Here is an 18,773-nt window from a genome sequence, read left to right on the forward strand (position 1 = left end):
TGGAAAGAATAATCCTGTTTCTTTCCCTTTTCAATGACTCGATGACTTTGGTCCCTGGGGTAGTAGTTTTCAGTCCTCATAGTCTCTTGGTGTCTTTATTCCCTGTTCCCTCATTTGGCTTTTGTGTGAGTCTCAGGTGATGGTGATGATGCTGGTGTTTTTGTTCACGGAGCTGAACAATGAACTTCGCAAACAGTCAAGGTAGGAGAGCAAGGCAGAGGCTTTTATTTAGAGAGAAAGCAAGAGGACAGAGCTCCTGGCTCAGGCCTGGAGGGGACAAGAGAGCCCTGGGGTGGTGTGTTGTCTAGGGGTTTTATAGGCAGTTGAGAGACAAAGGGCTAGGGATGTACACCTGCTGAGTGGTCTCAAATACTTTTGAAGAAACACTAAGTTTCTTATTAGTCTTCCTGGTTATTTACAAGAATTTTACTGCTCCGATTTCCTCCCAGGATAGCAGCTTCCTGGTCTGGGAACATATCACTCAAGACTGCCTGCTTTGCTCCCAAGGTGGGCTGACTTGTTATAAAAAGTAATTGGGTCTTAAGAACCCTTCCTGTTTTTACTATGCTGTTTTGGGCTTGCTTGCTACACTGCCTAAGTTGCAACAAATGATTTGTTTAGGGCTGGAGGAAGAAAAGCAGCACTTGGGTAAAGTTAGAAAAATAAGCTGAGCCCCCCAGCAGGCCAAAGCAAACCTCCTCACAATGGATTATCTTGCTTTGATTTTTCCAGAGGCCCTCACCCTACTCTGTCTAAGCCCATGGTCCCTGTCTCAGTGAGAGGGTAGCCAAGATGAAGTGCAGCTGAAGGGGGTCAGGAGCAGGCATTGCAACAGAGGGAGGAATCAAACAAAGGTGTTAGGGTGAGAAAGGGCAAACAGTTGTGTTATTTTTGTAACAAGGCAAGAAATGGGAGGAGATGAGGCCAGGTGAGGCTGGGCGAGGTGGCACGCTGAGGAGTGGATGCCTCCTCACCTGGCACAAGGAGCCACTGCCACAAGAGTGCCGGTCAGGATTGATGATGTTAGACTTACATGACATACATCCCTCAGGCAGTGGTATGGAGGGTAACTGAAAGCAATAATATGACAGAGAAGATCACCTTATGGAGCCTCACATAAGGTAATAGAATGGGAAAGGCCGGCTGAACTTCAGTGCTCTTTCAGGGGAGGGCAGAACCGTTTGACCTGGCCGTTCCGTGGATCTGGGGAGGGCAGGGGTGAGGCCCAGTTCTGGTGGATGTGTGGTGAGATGATGAGTTGTTTGCAGCTGGCACTGACAATTCAGGAGGACTAGCAGCCATAAATCAAATAAATTGTTGAATGTATTTATATTTCTTATGTAAATATAAATTTATATTATCTTTAGTGTTTACGGTATTTATAGAAGTCCTTCCTCAAGGGTTGAGTAGCCAGAAGATGGTGAAGCGGGTGTGAGAGAGGTGAGTTTGAAGTTTTGCTGACATTCTCATGTGTAAATATCTGACAGTGAGAGATGGAACTTTGAAACTGGGCCGGAGATACTAGATCTATGAGCCAACAGCTCACAAATAGTAGTAGAAAATATGAGTGACTTCACCCAGAGAGTGTGTAGTGGAAGGAGAACACTGGGCTTGGCAGAACTCTTGAAGATATGACCATGAAAATATTTACTCAATTTATTTAAAAAAAATAGGTAATACGTATGTATTCTATGAAATCCAAATGGTTCAAAAAGGCATGTAGAGAAATGTGAGTTTCCCGTCTTGTCCTTGCCTGTAGCATTCCCAGCTCTGTGGGCTACCACCTTTGTTGTTTTCTTGTGTACCCTTTGAAAGATAATTCTCTACATGTAAATACTTGCAAATATGTTTGTCATTGTTGGGATTATTTTACACAAGGCCATACAGTGTTCACTCTAGTTGAGGCCCTAGTGATGTGCCCACATGTAAATGTCTGACAGGTCAGTGAGAAGTAGATCTTTGAAGCTTGCAGGAGAGGTATGGGCCAGGAAAATTATATTTGTACGTTACCAGCTCACAGGTAGCAATTGAAACAGTGAGAATGAATTTGCCTACGCTGGGAGTGTTTATTCCCTTCTAGAAGTGCAACAGAGAGGGAAAGAGAGGGGTGAGCTATAGAAAAAAGAGGGAGAGAAAGGATGTATAGCCTCAAGTGAAGAAGAGGTGAAACATTATTGCTTTCCAGAAGTTAAAGTATATATATTGAAAGAAAAGACAACACTTAAGGTGGTTTTTTTTTGTTTGAAACAGCTAAGGGGAGGAAATAAAGCATTATGATAAAAAAGAAAGCATAGGGCTTTTAGGGGCTGTGGACAGGCCACAGATTGTTGGATCTCTAAGCAGGATAAAATAAAGAAAGAAAGGGGGGCAGGGAGAAGCTGTGGACAGACATCCCAAAGACACACGTTCTCTACTATCGAATTTGCTTAAGACTGAGTTGCAGGGGTGTCCTGGGAACCCTTATCAACAAGAGGCATCTCAGTGGTACACATGGAAATGATGTCTTTTCTCCCAGGAACATTCTGGCATCATTTCCTGCATGTTGAATGACCTGGGCCCCTGGAAGCAGCAGCACACGGCAGCTCTGGGGTTCTTGACTGGGGCTTGCTGGCCTCCAGCGGCCAGGAAGGAGCCTCCCAGATCCTGGCTGTGCCTGGCTTCACTGTGACTTCAGTGAGGAGAGGGGCGCTGGGGACCGGGGTCTATGCCAAGTGTCTTAGTTACTCACACATGAAGGCCCCTTGGGAATGTCGGACACACCGTGTGCTTCTTCACCCAAACCATTTATCCGGGTAGGAACTTCTTTGGCCCAAAAAACTATGGAGGCGGCATTTAGGCCCAAACTCCAGTCCCTTGTTTCTAAGGTATGGATAATGTTCTAAAGATCATGTTTTCCAGTTTCTCTGATGAAAGGTGCAAAAATAGATGGCAGATGAGACACATTTGGAGCAGACTCTCATGAGCCTGTGAGGAGGAAAATCAAATGGAAGCAACATATGCCAAAGAAGTTTGTAAACAGTAAAGATGTGCTTATATATACATTACTTCTAGGAAAAAAATACATGGTCATGGAACTTCTATAATAGATCCTTGGATAACATTTGCAACTTCTCCAAGCTTCTGTTTGCTCTTCTGTGTATGGAAATAAGGGCACATCCCACAAGTATATACTGCTGAAATTATATGAGTCAATAGGTACATGCTTGCTTTAGCTTTTTCTGTGCAGGATTGACACTTATTAAAGACTTCATAAATTTAGCTATTATTATTTTTTATTAGTACTGTCATATAGGAGATACAGTCCCATGCTTAGATGTATGACAACATGGACTTTAAAGCTAAAGCTCTTGCAGGCCTAAACTGCATCACATGACTCTATGACCTGCTTTATTGCCTGCAAATTCACTAGCAGAGGTAAACAGAAGAGACCAGAAATGCATCACAGCACAAGCCCAAGGTCATCCCTGTGCCACACACCGGAGGGGAGCTCCGTTTTTTCCTCCTTAGAGAGGGATGCCCTGGTCTCAGTCACACAGGGATGTTCTTGGAATGGTACATGTGCCCAGGACAGCAGCCTCCCTCCCAGGGATGTGTGCCAAGAATGCTTTCCAAGTGGAGAGAAGAACGTCATCAAACTGGAGTATATCAAAATCGTAAGACTTTGCAGGATGCCTGGAAAGCAGACCTAAGTAAATTATTGATAGTAAAAACTGGCAAGGATGATTTAAATGTCAGTCTGATTTTTGCATGCTAAAAAATAAATTGTTAGTGTTTTGGCAGAAAATGATATAAATAATATCACACAGTTTGTTTTTTGGTTCTATCTGACAACAATAGAGTTAATCGAACCCTGTGATTAGTGTGCGTAGGTAGAAACCATATTTGCCTTATTGGGACATAGAACGTACATATCCTTAATTCTTCTTCATGGAAGGGGAGCATTGCAAGTTGACGAATTAACTGTAGTAAATAATAACAACAGACTATATGTTCCTAAGAAGAATCCATCACTATTAAGTCAGCAAAGATTTTAATATAGAAGACAGTATAGTTTGAAATTACAAGTCAAAAATGTAATATCAAAATAGATCATACTGTTGAGCATTTACTGACAGATGCTGTGCAAAGTGCTCTTCATGCATTCTCTCCTTTGATCCTAGAGACAGATAGCATTATTATTGCATTTTACAGGTGAGGACACTGGGGTTCTTTCTAGAATTTATTTCTTTCCCTTCATAGAATTTACCACAATTACCCTCTTGCTTCATCTACTGCTAGTTATTTTATTGATAATCCATTATAGACTTGTGTTAGAGGTTGAATTGTGTGCCCCCAATAATCATATGTGAAGTCTTAACGCCGAGTACCTCAGAATGTGGCCTTATCTGGAAATGGAGCCCTTGCAGATGGAATGCAGATAAGGCCATTAAGGTGGGCCCTAATCCAGTAAGACGGCTGTCGGAAGAAGGGGAAATTTCAATGGAGAGGTGCGCACACAGGGAGAATGCCACGTGAACATGAGGGTAGAGAGCAGGATGGTATGTCTACAAGTCAGAAAGGCCGAGAACAGATCCTTCCTTCACAATTTTCAGAAGGGGCCAACCCAGCAACACCTTGAGTTTGAACGTCAAGCCTCCAGAATTGTGAGAAAATACATTTCTGTTTTGTTTTTCTAAGCCATCTGGTTTGTGGTACTGAGTTACCTGGCAGCTCTAGCAAACTAGTGCAACTAGTGATACACACTTTGAGAAAACGGTACAAAGACACCATTATATGTGTTTACTGGTAAAATTGTTCCAAAGGTAGGTTGGCTTCAAAGAGAGAATTTATATGTTCAGTCAACTTTGATATACTCTGAGACCTGCTCTTTTCGTGAAGTCACGCTGGATTGTGCTATGTGATGACTAACCTGTAGTTCATTAGTTTAGTCTCAGTGTTCTTCTGCTGAAGAAATTGATTGAGTCAGTTTCACATGACAGCACAATGGATAATGAGAATTTCTGCCAATTTATTAGCAAGCTTCCAAAACAAATATCCTTGCAACACCATCCCACAGATTTTATTCTACTTCAGTTTAGGTTTTTTAATTTTATTTATTTATTTTTCATTTTAAATTAAGGTATCATTGATACACAGTCTTATGAAGGTTTCACATGAGCAACATTGTAGTTACTACAATCCCCCCTATTATCAAGTCCCCCCCACATACCCCATTACAGTCACTGTCCATCAGTGTAGTAAGATGCTATAGAGTCACTACTTGTCTTGTCCGTGCTATACTGCCTTCCCCGTGCCATGCCTACATTATGTGTGCTAATCATAATACAGAATAGGCATTTTTAAAAAGACATTTTTAGGTGTTCTTAACATTTAGAACATTTTGTATTTTATTTTCAAGTTTGTATGGCAGTACTTTAATAGATAAGAAGCTAGGTATCTGTTTCTATCTCTCTCTCTCTCTCTCTCTCTCTCTCTCTCTCTCTATCTTAACAAACCCATGATTGCTATTTTAATCATCAGATGACATATGTGGTAGAGGATCAACCAGAGTTTTTTTGCCCCTGAAATTCCATTTTATTGTTTTATCTTTATTTGAGTTTTTATCAACCTACAAACCTATCTAAATTGTCAGGGTGTATGTGTATATATCAGATATGATACTTTTTAACGTTTCTAATGGTAATCTTGCAGGGTTTTATTTTGAAATGCTTCATGAAATGATTTATTTTAATAGATGAAGATTTTTGGATAAGGAAAAAAAATCTACCAAAAAATTATCACAAACCTAGATCTCTAAGTCACTATTTTCATTCATATTCCAGGGTGGGAGTCAACTTTATCCCAATGAAAATAAGGAAAGCCACAGTAAAAGTCATGAAGATATGTAAAATGTATAGCACATTTAACATATGGCATGTTACCTATTCTTTAACTTGTTTATAAAGGATGAATAAGAAAAAGATCTTGGTTCAGTTTGCTAATATTAAAAGACTGGATTGAGTCCTCATAGGGGTTTCCCTCAGTTTTAACTGTTTTTGTATCAACCAATAGCCAAGCTTATTTTATTTCTTTTAGGATAAAAAGGATCTTCCTCTTTAATAAGAAAACACCTTTTTTTCATTTGGGTCCTAGCACTTAGTAAACTCCAGCTGACTGTTTGGAACACATTAAGGCACAAGTATACTGGAATATTTGCCAGACAGAAAGGCTTTGAATTTACCTACATTCTTTATGCCAGAGGTGTGATTTCTGGAGTCACCAATGACTTCCTGGATGGCTTTGACAAAGGTTAAATTTGATAGTATTTTGTGTTATTATTTTGATTATCCCTCTAGACTGTAAAGAAATGATTGTTTAGAAAACTCCCTTTTTCCTAAACCAGTTCCTAAAAGCTGCCAGAATGTGACTGCCTCTCAACTTTAACTTAAACCTTGTTAGCTTTTTTTTAATTCAAAGAGGAATTAACATATTCATCAACTAAGATTGCATTTTCATCTTCATTTCTAATCTTTCTAGTATTTCCAAGGAGAAAGTTTCGCACTTTTTCCCATTTCTGTTCAGCAATAGAAATCCTCCCTCTCGTGACTAATCTTCAAAGCAAATACCATAACATCCCAAAGACGGGTTACTAATTAGACACAAACCCAAAGTTTGTTGGTAACTTGAGGCCCATACTGTCCTTTATTATTTTTAATTGGTGTATTACCACCAGGTACACTTTAGCCCTAGGGTTAACATTACTTGTTTACAGTCAAGGCCAGAGAGTCAAGGGTAGAAGGAAACTGGAATGGGAGAGGATGGCATCTCCTTGACTTGGCCAGAGTCCAACTTTGATGGGTCAGAGAAAGTCATTCTGTCTTTGGCATCCCTCTTTTTACCCTGTTCTCTTTTTCTGCCTGTGCTGTCTTTCCTGCAGGTGCCCGGGGCCTGCCCTAAGTCAGGGTTCCTGATTCCACAAACGAAACTCCCTGGCCCCTCCACATCAGAAGTCCTTTGTTCTCAGTGTCTGTGATCTTTGCTCCTTGTGCCTGATCAAAGTCATGGGATGAAGTCTACTTGCTGTACTGTGCAGTTAATCATATTAACTGTACCCTTCAACATTAATTGTGGAAGGTGCTTTAATCTTCAGGCCTTACAAAAAAACTATTGGGTGGTGATGCTGCCATAGATTTTTATTTTTATTTTTATTTTGGTATCATTAATCTAAAATTACATGAAGAACATTATGTTTACTAGGTGCCCCCCTTCACCAAGTCCCCCCCCACATACCCCTTCACAGTCACTGTCCATCAGTGTAGTAAGATGCTGTAAAATCACTACTTGTCTTCCCTGTGTTGTAGAGCCTGCCCCATACTCCACACCCCCTTATACATGCTAATTGTAATGCCCCCTTTCTTCCCCTACTCCCTTATCCCTTCCTTCCCACCCATGCTCCCCAGTCCCTTTCCGTTTGGAAACTGTTAGTCCATTCGTGAGTTCTGTGATTCTGCTGCTGTATTGTTCCTTCAGTTTTTCTTTGTTTATATACTCCACATATGAGTGAAATCATTTGCTACTTGTCTTTCTCCACCTGGCTGATTTCACTGAGCATAATACCCTCTAGCTCCATCCATGTTGTTGCAAATGGTAGGATTTGTTTTCTTCTTATGGCTGAATAATATTCCATTGTGTATATGTACCACATCTTCTTTATCCATTCATCTACTGATGGACACTTAGGTTGCTTCCATTTCTTGGCTACTGTAAATAGTGCTGCGATAAACATAGGGGTGCATCTGTCTTTTTCAAACTGGGCTGCTGCATTCTTAGGGTAAATTCCTAGAAGTGGAATTCCTGGGTCAAATGGTATTTCTATTTTAAGCATTTTGAGGAACCTCCATACTGCTTTCCACAATGGCTAATTTACATTCCCACCAACAGTGTAGGAGGGTTCCCCTTTCTCCACACCCTCGCCAACATTTGTTGTTGTTTGTGTTTTGGATGGTGGCGATCCTTACTGGTCTGAGGTGATATCTCATTGTGGTTTTAATTTGCATTTCTCTGATGATTAGTGATGTGGAGCATCTTTTCATGTGCCTGTTGGCCATGTGGATTTCTTCTTTAGAGAACTATCCAGCTCCTCTGCCCATTTTTAAATTGGATTATTTGCTTTTTGTTTGTTGAGGCATGTGAGCTCTTTATATATTTTGGATGTCAATCCTTTATTGGATCTGTCATTTATGAATATATTATCCCATACTGTAGGGTACCTTTTTGTTCTATTGATGGTGTCCTTTGTTGTACAGAAGCTTTTCAGCTTGATAGTGTCCCACCTGTTCATTTTTGCTTTTGTTTCCCTTGCCCAGGGAGATATGTTCATGAAGAAGTCACTCATATTTATGTCCATGAGATTTTTGCCTATCTTTTTTTTCTAAGAGTTTTATGGTTTCATGACTTACATTCAGGTCTTTGATTCATTTTGAATTTACTTTTGTGTATGGGGTTAGACAGTGATCTAGTTTCATTCTCTTACATGCAGCTGTCCAGTTTTGCCAGCACCATCTGTTGAAGAGACTGTCATTTCCCCATTGTATGTCCATGGCTCCTTTATCGTATATTAATTGACCATATATGTTTGGGTTAAAGTCTGGAGGCTCTATTCTGTTCCACTGGTCTGTGGCTCTGTTCTTGTGCCAGTACCAAATTGTCTTGATTACTGTGGCTTTGTATTAGAGCTTGAAGTTGGGGAGCAAGATCCCCTCCACTTTATTCTTCCTTCTCAGGATTGCTTTGGGTATTTGGGGTCTTTGGTGGTTCCATATGAATTTTTGAACTATTTGTTCCAGTTCATTGAAGAATGCTGTTGGTAATTTGATAGGGATGGCATCGAATCTGTATATTGCTTTGGGCAGGATGGCCATTTTGATGATATTAATTCTTCCTAGCCGGGAGCATGGGATGAGTTTCCATTTGTTAGTGACCTCTTTAATTTCTCTTAAAAGTGCCTTGTAGTTTTCAGGGTATAGTTCTTTCACTTCCTTGATTAGGTTTATTCCTAGGTATTTTATTCTTTTTGATGCTATTGTGAATGGAATTGTTTTCCTGATTTCTCTTTCTATTTGTTCATTGTTAGTGTATAGGAAAGACACAGATTTATGTGTGTTAATTTTGTATCCTGCAACTTTGCTGAATTCCGATATTAGTTCTACTAGTTTTGCAGCTGAGTCTTTAGGGTTTTTTATGTACAATATCATGTCATCTGCAAATAGTGTCACTTTGACTTCTTCTTTACCAATCTGGGTTCCTTGTATTTCTTTGTTTTGTCTGATTGCCGTGGCTAGGACCTCCAGTACTATGTTGAATAACTGTGGGGAGAGTGGGCATCCCTTTCTTGTTCCTGATCTCAGAGGAAAAGCTTTCAGCCTCTCGCTGTTCAGTATGATGCTAGCTTTGGGTTTATCAGATATGGCCTTTATTATGTTGAGGTACTTGCCCTCTATGCCCATTTTGTTGAGAGTTTTTATCATGAATGGATGTTGAATTTTGTCGAATGCTTTTTCAGCATCTATGGAGATGATCATGTGGTTTTTGTCTTTCTTTTTGTTGATGTGGTGGATGATGTTGATGGATTTTCGAATGTTGTACCATCCTTGCATCCCTGGGATGAATCCCACTTGGTCATGGTGTACGATCCTTTTGATATACTGTTGAATTCTGTTTGCTAATATTTTATTGAGTATTTTTGCATCTACATTCATCAGGGATATTGGTCTGTAATTTTCTTTTTTGGTGGGGTCTTTGCCTGGTTTTGGTATTAGGGTGATGTTGGCTGCCTAGAATGAGTATGGGAGTATTCCCTCCTCTTCTATTTTTTGGAAAACTTTAAGGAGAATGGGTATTATGTCTTCTCTGTATGTCTGATAAAATTCCTAGGTAAATCCATCTGGCCCAGGGGTTTTGTTCTTGGGTAGTTTTTTGATTACCACTTCAATTTTGTTGCTGGTAATTGGTCTGTTTAGATTTTCTGTTTCTTTCTGGGTCAGTCTTGGAAGGTTGTCTTTTTCTAGGAAGTTGTCCTTTTCTCCTAGGTTTTCCAGCTTGTTAGCATATAGGTTTTCATAGTATTCTCTAATAATTCTTTGTATTTCTGTGGGATCCGTCGTGATGTTTCCTTTCTCGTTTCTGATTCTGTTGAAGTGTGTTGATTCTCTTTTTCTCTTAATAAGTCTGGCTAGAGGCTTATCTATTTTGTTTATTTTCTCAAAGAACCAGCTCTTGGTTTCATTAATTTTTGCTATTGTTTTATTCTTCTCAATTTTATTTATTTCTTCTCTGATCTTTATTATGTCCCTCCATCTGCTGACCTTAGGCCTCATTTGTTCTTCTTTTTCCAATTTTGATAATTGTGACATTAGACTATTCATTTGGGATTGTTCTTCCTTCTTTAAATATGCCTGGATTGCTATGTACTTTCCTCTTAGGACTACTTTTGCTGCGTCCCACTGAAGTTGGGGCTTTGTGTTGTTGTTGTCATTTGTTTCCATATATTGCTGCATCTCCATGTTAATTTGGTCATTGATCCATTGATTATTTAGGAGCATGTTGTTAAGCCTCCATGTGTTTGTGAGCCTTTTTGTTTTCTTTGTACAATTTATTTCTAGTTGTATACCTGTGTGATTTGAGAAGTTGGTTGATAGAATTTCAATCTTTTTTAATTTACTGAGGCTCCTTTTGTGGCCTAGTATGTGGTCTGTTCTGGAAAATGTTCCATGTGTGCTTGAGAAGAATGTGTATCCTCCTGCTTTTGGGTGTAGAGTTCTGTAAATGTCTGTTAGGTCCATCTGTTCTAGTATGTTGTTCAGTGCCTCTGTGTCCTTATTTATTTTCTCTCTGGTCAATCTGTCCTTTGGAGTGAGTGGTGTATTGAAGTCTCCCAAAATGAATGCATTGCATTCTATTTCCTCCTCTAATTCTGTTATTTTTGTTTCCCATTTGTAGGTGCTCCTGTGTTGGGTGCATAGATATTTATGATGGTTATATCCTCTTGTTGGACTGAGCCCTTTATCATTATGTAATGTCCTTCTTTGTCTCTTGTTACTCCTTTATTTTGAAGTCTATTTTATGTCATACAAGTACTGCAACACCTGCTTTTTTCTCCCTATTATTTGCCTGAAATACCTTTTTCCAGATCTTCACTTTTAGTCTGTGTATGTCTTTCGGTGTGACGTGAGTCTCTTGTAGGCAGCATATAGATGGGTCTTGCTTTTTTATCCATTCTATTACTCTGTGTCTTTTGTTTGGTACATTCAGTCCATTTACATTTAGGATGATTATCAATAGATATGTACTAATTGCCATTGCAGGCTTTGGATTCATGGTTACCAAAGGTTCAAGGGTAGCTTCTTTACTATCTAACCATCTAACTTAACTTACTTATTACGCTATTAGAAACACAGTCTGATGATTCTTTATTTCTCTCCTTTCTTTTTCTTCCTCCTCCACTCTTTATATGTTAGGTGTTTTATTCTGTACTCTTTTGTGTTTCCTGTGACTGATTTTGTGGATTGCTGATTTTATATTGCATTTAGTTAGTATTTGGTTGGTCTACTTTCTTTGCTGTGGTTTTATTTTCTCTGGTGACATCTGTTTAGCCTTAGGAGCACTTCCATCTACAGCAGTCCCTTAAAATACACTGTAGAGATGGTTTGTGGGAGGTAAATTCCCTCAAATTTTGCTTTTCTGGGAATTGTTTTATCCCTCCTTCAAATTTAAATGATAATTTTGCTGGATATGGTATTCATGGTTTGAGGCCCTTCTGTTTCATTGCATTGAATATATCATGCCATTCACTTCTGGCCTGTAAAGTTTCTGCTGAGAAGTCTGATGATAGCCCAATGGGTTTTCCTTTGTAGGTGACCTTTTTTCTCTCTCTGGCTGCCTTTAATACTCTGTCCTTGTCTTTGATCTTTGCCATTTTAATTATTATATTTCTTGTTGTTGTCCTTGTTGGGTTCCTTGTGTTCGGAGATGTGTGGGCTTCCATGGTCTGAGAGACTATTTCCTTCCCCAGCTTGGGGATGTTTTCAGAAATGATTTCTTCAAAGACACTTCCTATCTCTTTTTCTCTCTTCTTCTTCTGGTACCCATATAATGCAAATATCTTTCTGTTTGGATTGGTCACACAGTTCTCTTAATATTTGTTCATTCCAAAGATCCTTTTATCTCTCTCTGCCTTGGCTTCTCTGTATTCCTGTTCTGATTTCTATTTCATTAACAGTTTCTTCCAACTCATCCAGTCTGCTCTTAAATCCTTCCAGTTTTTGTTTCATTTATCTTATCTTCTTCCAGAATTCATCCCTTAGTTCTTGCATATTTCTCTGTAGCTCCATCAGCATGCTTATGACTTTTGTTTTGAATTCTTTTTCAGGAAGATTGGTGATTTCTGTCTCACCAGGCCCTTTCTCTTGGGTTTGAGGGATTTTGGACTGAACAAGTTTCTTCTGCCTTTTCATGGCAATGGATGTGATTGCTGGCGAGTGGAGTGTGTGTCAGTTGGGAGAACAAAGTGCCTTCCTGCTTCCTGGTCACGTTGCCCATCTCTGCTTCCAGTGTCAGTCAACTGCACACAGGCAGCTGCCTCTGGGTTAATCCCCTGGGGTGCATGGGTGGGGTGGCTCTTGGGATGGCCTAGAGCACTGGTGGGGGTTGCAGGCAAGCAGTGTGTGTTCTCCTATAAGAACAGCATCCCTTCGTGCTTTTTGGGACTCCATGCTGGTCTTGGTTGGGCAACTGCAGACAGGGAGCAGCCTCTGTGTTGATCCCCTGAGCTGCTGTGTATGGGGTGGCCCTCAGGATTGCCTAGGGCACTGGTGGTGGTCGCAGGCGATCAGCACATGTTCACCGCAAGAACAGCACTCCTACATGCTTTCCACGCTCTGGATCGGCTTCCTCTGCCTGTGCTGGTCAGCTGCATGCAGGGGGCAGCCTCTGGGTTAATCCCCTGAGCTGCCATTCACAGGGTGGCCCTTGGGATGGCCTAGAGCACTGGCGGGGGTTGCAAACGAGCAGTGCATGTTCACCGCAAGAATAAAGCCCCTTTGTGCCTTCCATACTCTGCACCAGTGTCCAGTGTCTGTGTTGGTCGACTGCACACAGGGGTCAGCCTCTTGGTCTGGCCCAGTTAGCCGTGGACGGATCTGCTCCCCACTTGCTCTGCAGCAGTGGTGGATCTTCTGGTTTGCTTGAAGTGCCAGCAGGGGGTAATGAATGGCAGGCTGCTTATCGCTGTGATGGGCTTCAGCGCTGCCACCCCACCCAGGGGGTTAGGGCACCTGAAGTTCTGGTTATTTAACAGTCCTGTGCTTCCACTCCCTCCCCACTCTGATTCTTTTCCTTCCGCCGGTGAGCTGGGGTGGAAGGAGTGCTCAGGTCCCGCCGGATCACAGCTTTGTATCTTACCCTTTTCATGAGATGCTGAGTTCTCACAGATGTATATGTAGCCTGGCTGGTGTACTGTATCTTATGGTCACTCTTTTAGGAATAGTTGTATTCACTGTATTTTCAAAGTATATATGGTTTGGGTAGGATATTTCCGCCACCCTTCTCACACTGCCATCTTGAGAATCCAATTTTTCTTGTTTCTTATGGTAGGCTTTATTGCTATGAACGTTCCTCTTAAATCTGCTTTTGTGCAGCCATCAAGTTTTGGTATGTTGTTCCCATTTTCATTTCATTCAAGATACTTTTTCATTTCACCTTTAATTTCTTGCTGATCCATTGGTTGTTCAGGAGGGTCTTAATTTCCATGTGGTCATGAGTTTTTCAGTTTTCCTCTTGTTGCTGATCTCTACTTTCATATAATTGAGGTCAGAGAAGATATTTGGTATGAATTTAGTCTTCTTCAATTTGCAGACTTGTTTTGTGACCTAATGGTCTATCCTTGAAAATATTCCATGTGCACTTGAGAAGGATGTGTATTCTGTGGTCAGACAGAATTTTTTGTGTTTGACTTTTAGGTCCATTTGTTCTATAGTGTTGTTCAAATTCATTGTTTTCTTGCTGATTCTCTGGATGATCTACCCATTAAGAGTTGGGTATTAAAGTCTCTAACTATTAGTTGTATTACTGTTTATGTCTCCTTTTAGCTCTGTTAGTCTTTGCTTTATGTATTTTGGTCCTCTAATGTGGGGTGCATAAACATTTACAATTGTTATATTTTCTTGATGGATATGACCTTTGTCATTATATAATGACCTTCTCTGAGTCTTTTTTACCATTTTTCACTTAATAGCTGTTTTTTTCTCAGTATAGCTACTCCTTGTTTGTTTTGGTTACTATTTGCTTCAAACATCTTTTTCCATTCCTTCACTCTATATGTATATCCTTAAAGATAATTGAGTCTTTTGTGGGAAGCATATAATTGGATCTTATTATTATTATTATTTTTTGGATCTTATTTTTTAATCCATTCAAGCACTCTATATCTTTTGATTGGAAATTTAATCCATTTCCATTTAAAGTAATTATTGATAGATAGGGACTTACTACTGTCATTTTGTTCATTCTTTCTGGCTGTTGTGTAGTTCCATTGTTCCTTGTTTCTTGTCCTTTGTCTTTTTTTTTTGGTGTTTGATGTCTTTTGGTATCAGTATACTTTGAATTTTTTATCATGTTCTTTTGTTTAATTCTGTACGTTTTCCACTGTTACCATGAGGCTTACATGAAATATTTTAAGATTATAACACCTAATTTTAAACAAATATCAACTTAACTTCAAAAGAATCCCTACACTTTATACTTTTACTTCTCCTTTCCTGCACATTTTAGGTTATTGGTGTTACAGTTTATATCATTTTTATATTGGGTAACTAATATTGTAAGTGAATTTTGCATCACCATTGTCATATTACAGAATCAACCTTTGTATATTTACCATCCTAAGTTACCCTCCCTATGTTTTTATGTTTATTACCATCCTTTTATTTGTATTCAAAAAAGTTCCTGTAGCAATTTTTTGGGTGTGCGAGGCAGATCTATTTTTGATGAACTCCCTCAGCTTTTGTTTGCTTGGGAATTTCTTTATATATAATTCAGTTTTGAAGGATGGCTTTGCTAGGGATAGATTTCTCTGTTGACACTTTTTTCTTTCAGTATTTTGGGTATATCATTCCATTCTCTCCTGGCCTGAAATGTTATTCTGGTGAGAAATCCACTGATAGTCTTAAGGTGATTCCCTTGTATTTAACTTCTCTCTTTTCTCTTGCTACTTTCAAAATTCTTTCTTTGACTTCAACTTTTGACAATTACAATGTAATGCATTTCTTTGTACTTTCATGCAGATTCAACCTATTTGGGGTCATGTGAACCTCATGGATATGGATGTCCATTTTTCTCTCTAGGTTTGGGAAGGGTTTAGCCATTATTTCTCAAAATATGCTGCCTATCCCTTTCTCCTTTTTTTCTCCTGGAATTCCCATAATGCAGATATTGTTTCTTTTGATTGTGTCCTATAAGTCCCTTAGGCTTTATTCACACTTTTTTATTAGTTTTGCTCCACTGACTGAATAATTTCAAATGCCTTGTCTTCTAGCCATTGATTCTTTTTTCTACATGGTTGAGTCTTCTTTCAAAACTATCGAATTCTTCAGGTCAGTTGTTTTTTTTAGATATAGTATTTGTTTTTAATGGTTTCTTTCTTTGTTAAACCTCTATTTTTGTTCATGCATTGTTTTCCATATTTCACTGAGTTATCTGTGTGTTCTTGTAGTTCACTAAACTTTAAATAATTATTCTGAATTCTTTGCCTGACAGTTCATAGATCTCCATTTCTTTGGGGTCAGCTATTGGAGCTTTATTAATTTTCTTTGGTAGTGTCATATTTACCTGATTTTTCATGATTCTTGATTCCTTATTTTGGTGTCTGTGCATCTGAGTATGTCATCTCTTCTTCCAGACTTTACAGTTTTGCTTTGGCAGAGACAGCTGTTCAGCAGTCAGCTCACTGTGGGTTTCTGGATTTGTCTATTGATAACATCCTTGGGAAGGTAGAACTTCCTATCAGGGACTATTTTTGGGTGAGGCTACTCCCAACTTCTGAGGTTGGTTTGGAGGGAGGTGTGGCTACTGGCTGAGAATAGTTGGATTGCACTCCTTTTTTCTTGGTTTCCTGCCCACATGAGGTTGTAGGATGGGGTATGTAGTTGCCTGGTTCCTCTGGTCAAGTCTGAGTACTATTCTCAGCAGTAGGCAAGGCTGTGAATTAATGTATAGAATGGTAACTCTGAAAATCAGATTCTCCTGCTCTTCAATTTGTTTTTGGTACTTGTTCTAGTTATTTGTTGTTTTAGTGATTTTTAACTCATTTTAAAAAGTGTATTCTTTGTCATGTGTGGCTGAAATCTTGTTTCTGTTAATGTTATGGTCATCTGGTGATTTGATGTACTTTCTTAAACACCTAGAAACCCTCCTGCCCCCAGATTATTGTAGTTTTTGCATATGGGCTCTGTGTAGTTATTAGGGCAAACTTTCAACTTCCAGCTAGACAATATACATACAACTCTACCATTACCTTCACTTTCTGTGTAAAGAGAATCTGAAGGTCAAAGATAAGAGTATAGAGCACCAAAATATTTTTAGAGCATGCAGTAATTTCTAGATAAATACTTGGCCATCTAGATTCCTAAGACTATGAGGGAGTCTTTCAAATACCTTATTCTCTTTATTCCCTACCTCTTCTCCAAAGTTTTTCCATTTTTGTATTGGTTACACCAACTGTTGTCCCTTGTCCAGGTGATAGGAGCTACTGCATTTACCTTTGTTTTGAAGAGAGCACCCCCAGGTAGTTGCCTCCAACTTGGGTGAGTTCCAACAGAGGCAAAATAAAGGCAAGATTTTTGCCATAAATACAGGGCTAAACAACCAACCTCAATTCTTTGAGAATAAGATCCATTTTTCTCTGTTTGGTTCTGGGAACATATACCTGGAATATGGGCTGCTGTCTTCCAAGATGCTACTAACAGGGAAGTAGGGGATAAGGTCAGGCCCAAGTCAAGGTTTTTCTTTCTTGGTTGCTATACATTTTAATTAGTTTCTAGAGTTCTGATGAAGTTGATTCTGGCAGGGTTTTCTTTTTTTGCCAACTTGTTTGTTACTCTACATAGAAGAACATGCTTTTAGAATTCCCCACTTCACACCATTTTCATTGACATCACTCTATGCTTATTTTTAAATATGGTTTATGAAAATATTAAAACCATCATTTCATACAAATAACTGAGTATTGAAAATGTAGCAAGAAGTATGGTGATGATAGAAATGATATAAACAAAGAATCAGAACTATTAACATTCAATCTTCAAACATAATTTTAACAGATAGTATAGGTTGCTAGCCAGTGCAATATACTTGTGAGTTAGGAACAGTTGGACGAAAAAGAGCATTTTGAACCCTAAGCAGTCTGTTAGTGGAGAGATTTCTGTAGGTTTGTGTTTGTTTTGTGGAAAGGTGAGGAAATAATAAGAAATTGGATATCAATAAATGTTATACTACAGTGGTTTTCCAATTTTGTTCATCAAATTCTAAGGGATATGCTATCCGTTTCCATTTTTTGCAGAGGTGACGGGAAGTAGCTGCAGTAAAGGGGACTGACAGGGAATGTCACAGATGGTCAGATTCCAAGCCTTCCATTTTTGTAGTCAACTGGAATAGTCTCATCTGTTTAAAATATTGGGGTTCTCTGAAAAATTTTTTGATAGTTTCCATTGCTAACAACTTACAAAAGCCACGACACAGACTGATACATTGGACTGCATGATAAAGGTAACTGGCTGTAAATACTATGGGACTTTGGACAGAAAGAGTCTCTGAGCTGAAGTGGAATTAGGGTTACACTAAATTAGTAGATTAGGTTACTCAAGTCTGATTGCAGAATCCCTAGGGACAAGGGCTATAGGCACCCTTACTTTCTAATCCCCTTAGTATCTTACATAAAGTAGGCTCAGATATCTATCATCTGAGCAATGGAAGGATATGGTTAGAAAAGCCTGTGGTTCCAGAATATAGTGGGTTTTGAAATCTAAAGAAATGATTGAAATAAAGTAAATAAAATAACTGAAAAAAAATATCATCATGCAAATTTTAAGGAAATGGCAAGGGATAAGAAATACAGCAGAAACATGAGCATTAGGGAGATCAGACAGAAAGCTACTGATGTTTTGGTCAATTTTTGTCTTATAAAGCCCTCACTTTTAGGTATTTGATGAATTTGGGGAAGAAAGTTAAGAGGATTATACCTAATTCTTGCCCTCAAATTGCTTCACATTATGTAGAAAGTGCTTAGAGAGGAGTAGGTGATTTTAAGGAGGAGCCAAGATATGAAGAGCAGCTCTGGAACTTCTAGTTTGAACTTTTCTGAAATGCCTTAAGAATTTAAGAAAGGAAAAGAGGCACATTGATATGGCCATGGCTAAGTATGAAAATTTTAAAATTGATCTCTTGTGATAGATGTGAGAATTGAGATACATTTAAGGAAGGGGTTATGAGGGAGTCTTCTGGGGTGCTAGAATTATCTTGATCTGGGTGTTGGGTTACATGCATGTATTAATCTATGTTATATAATTTTTAGAAATTTATATATATTTTTAAAGTACCTTTTTATGACATTTTTGTCTAATTTTTTCCCCTTACCTATTTTGCCCCCTCCCCACCTATGGTAACCACCAGTCTGTTCTCTGTGTTTATGAGTCATTTTTTTTTTTTAGATTGCACAAATAAGTGAAATCATATAGTAGTTATCT

General features: G+C 39.0%; 1 protein-coding gene across 1 annotated transcript in view; it reads left to right on the top strand.

Annotated features, from left to right (window-relative positions):
- The window catches only part of LOC140847530 (transmembrane protein 47-like), a 65,139-nt gene extending 47,152 nt beyond the window's left edge, over positions 1–17,987 (top strand). Inside the window, exon 3 of the transcript XR_012127579.1 lies at positions 17,591–17,987. The gene's annotated coding sequence lies outside the window, so the exon portion shown is untranslated. The remainder of the gene's footprint in view (positions 1–17,590) is intronic.
- The last annotated feature ends 786 nt before the right edge of the window (positions 17,988–18,773 follow it).

This window comes from Manis javanica, chromosome X (assembly GCF_040802235.1).
Source record: "Manis javanica isolate MJ-LG chromosome X, MJ_LKY, whole genome shotgun sequence".
NCBI classification, from domain to species: domain Eukaryota; kingdom Metazoa; phylum Chordata; class Mammalia; order Pholidota; family Manidae; genus Manis; species Manis javanica.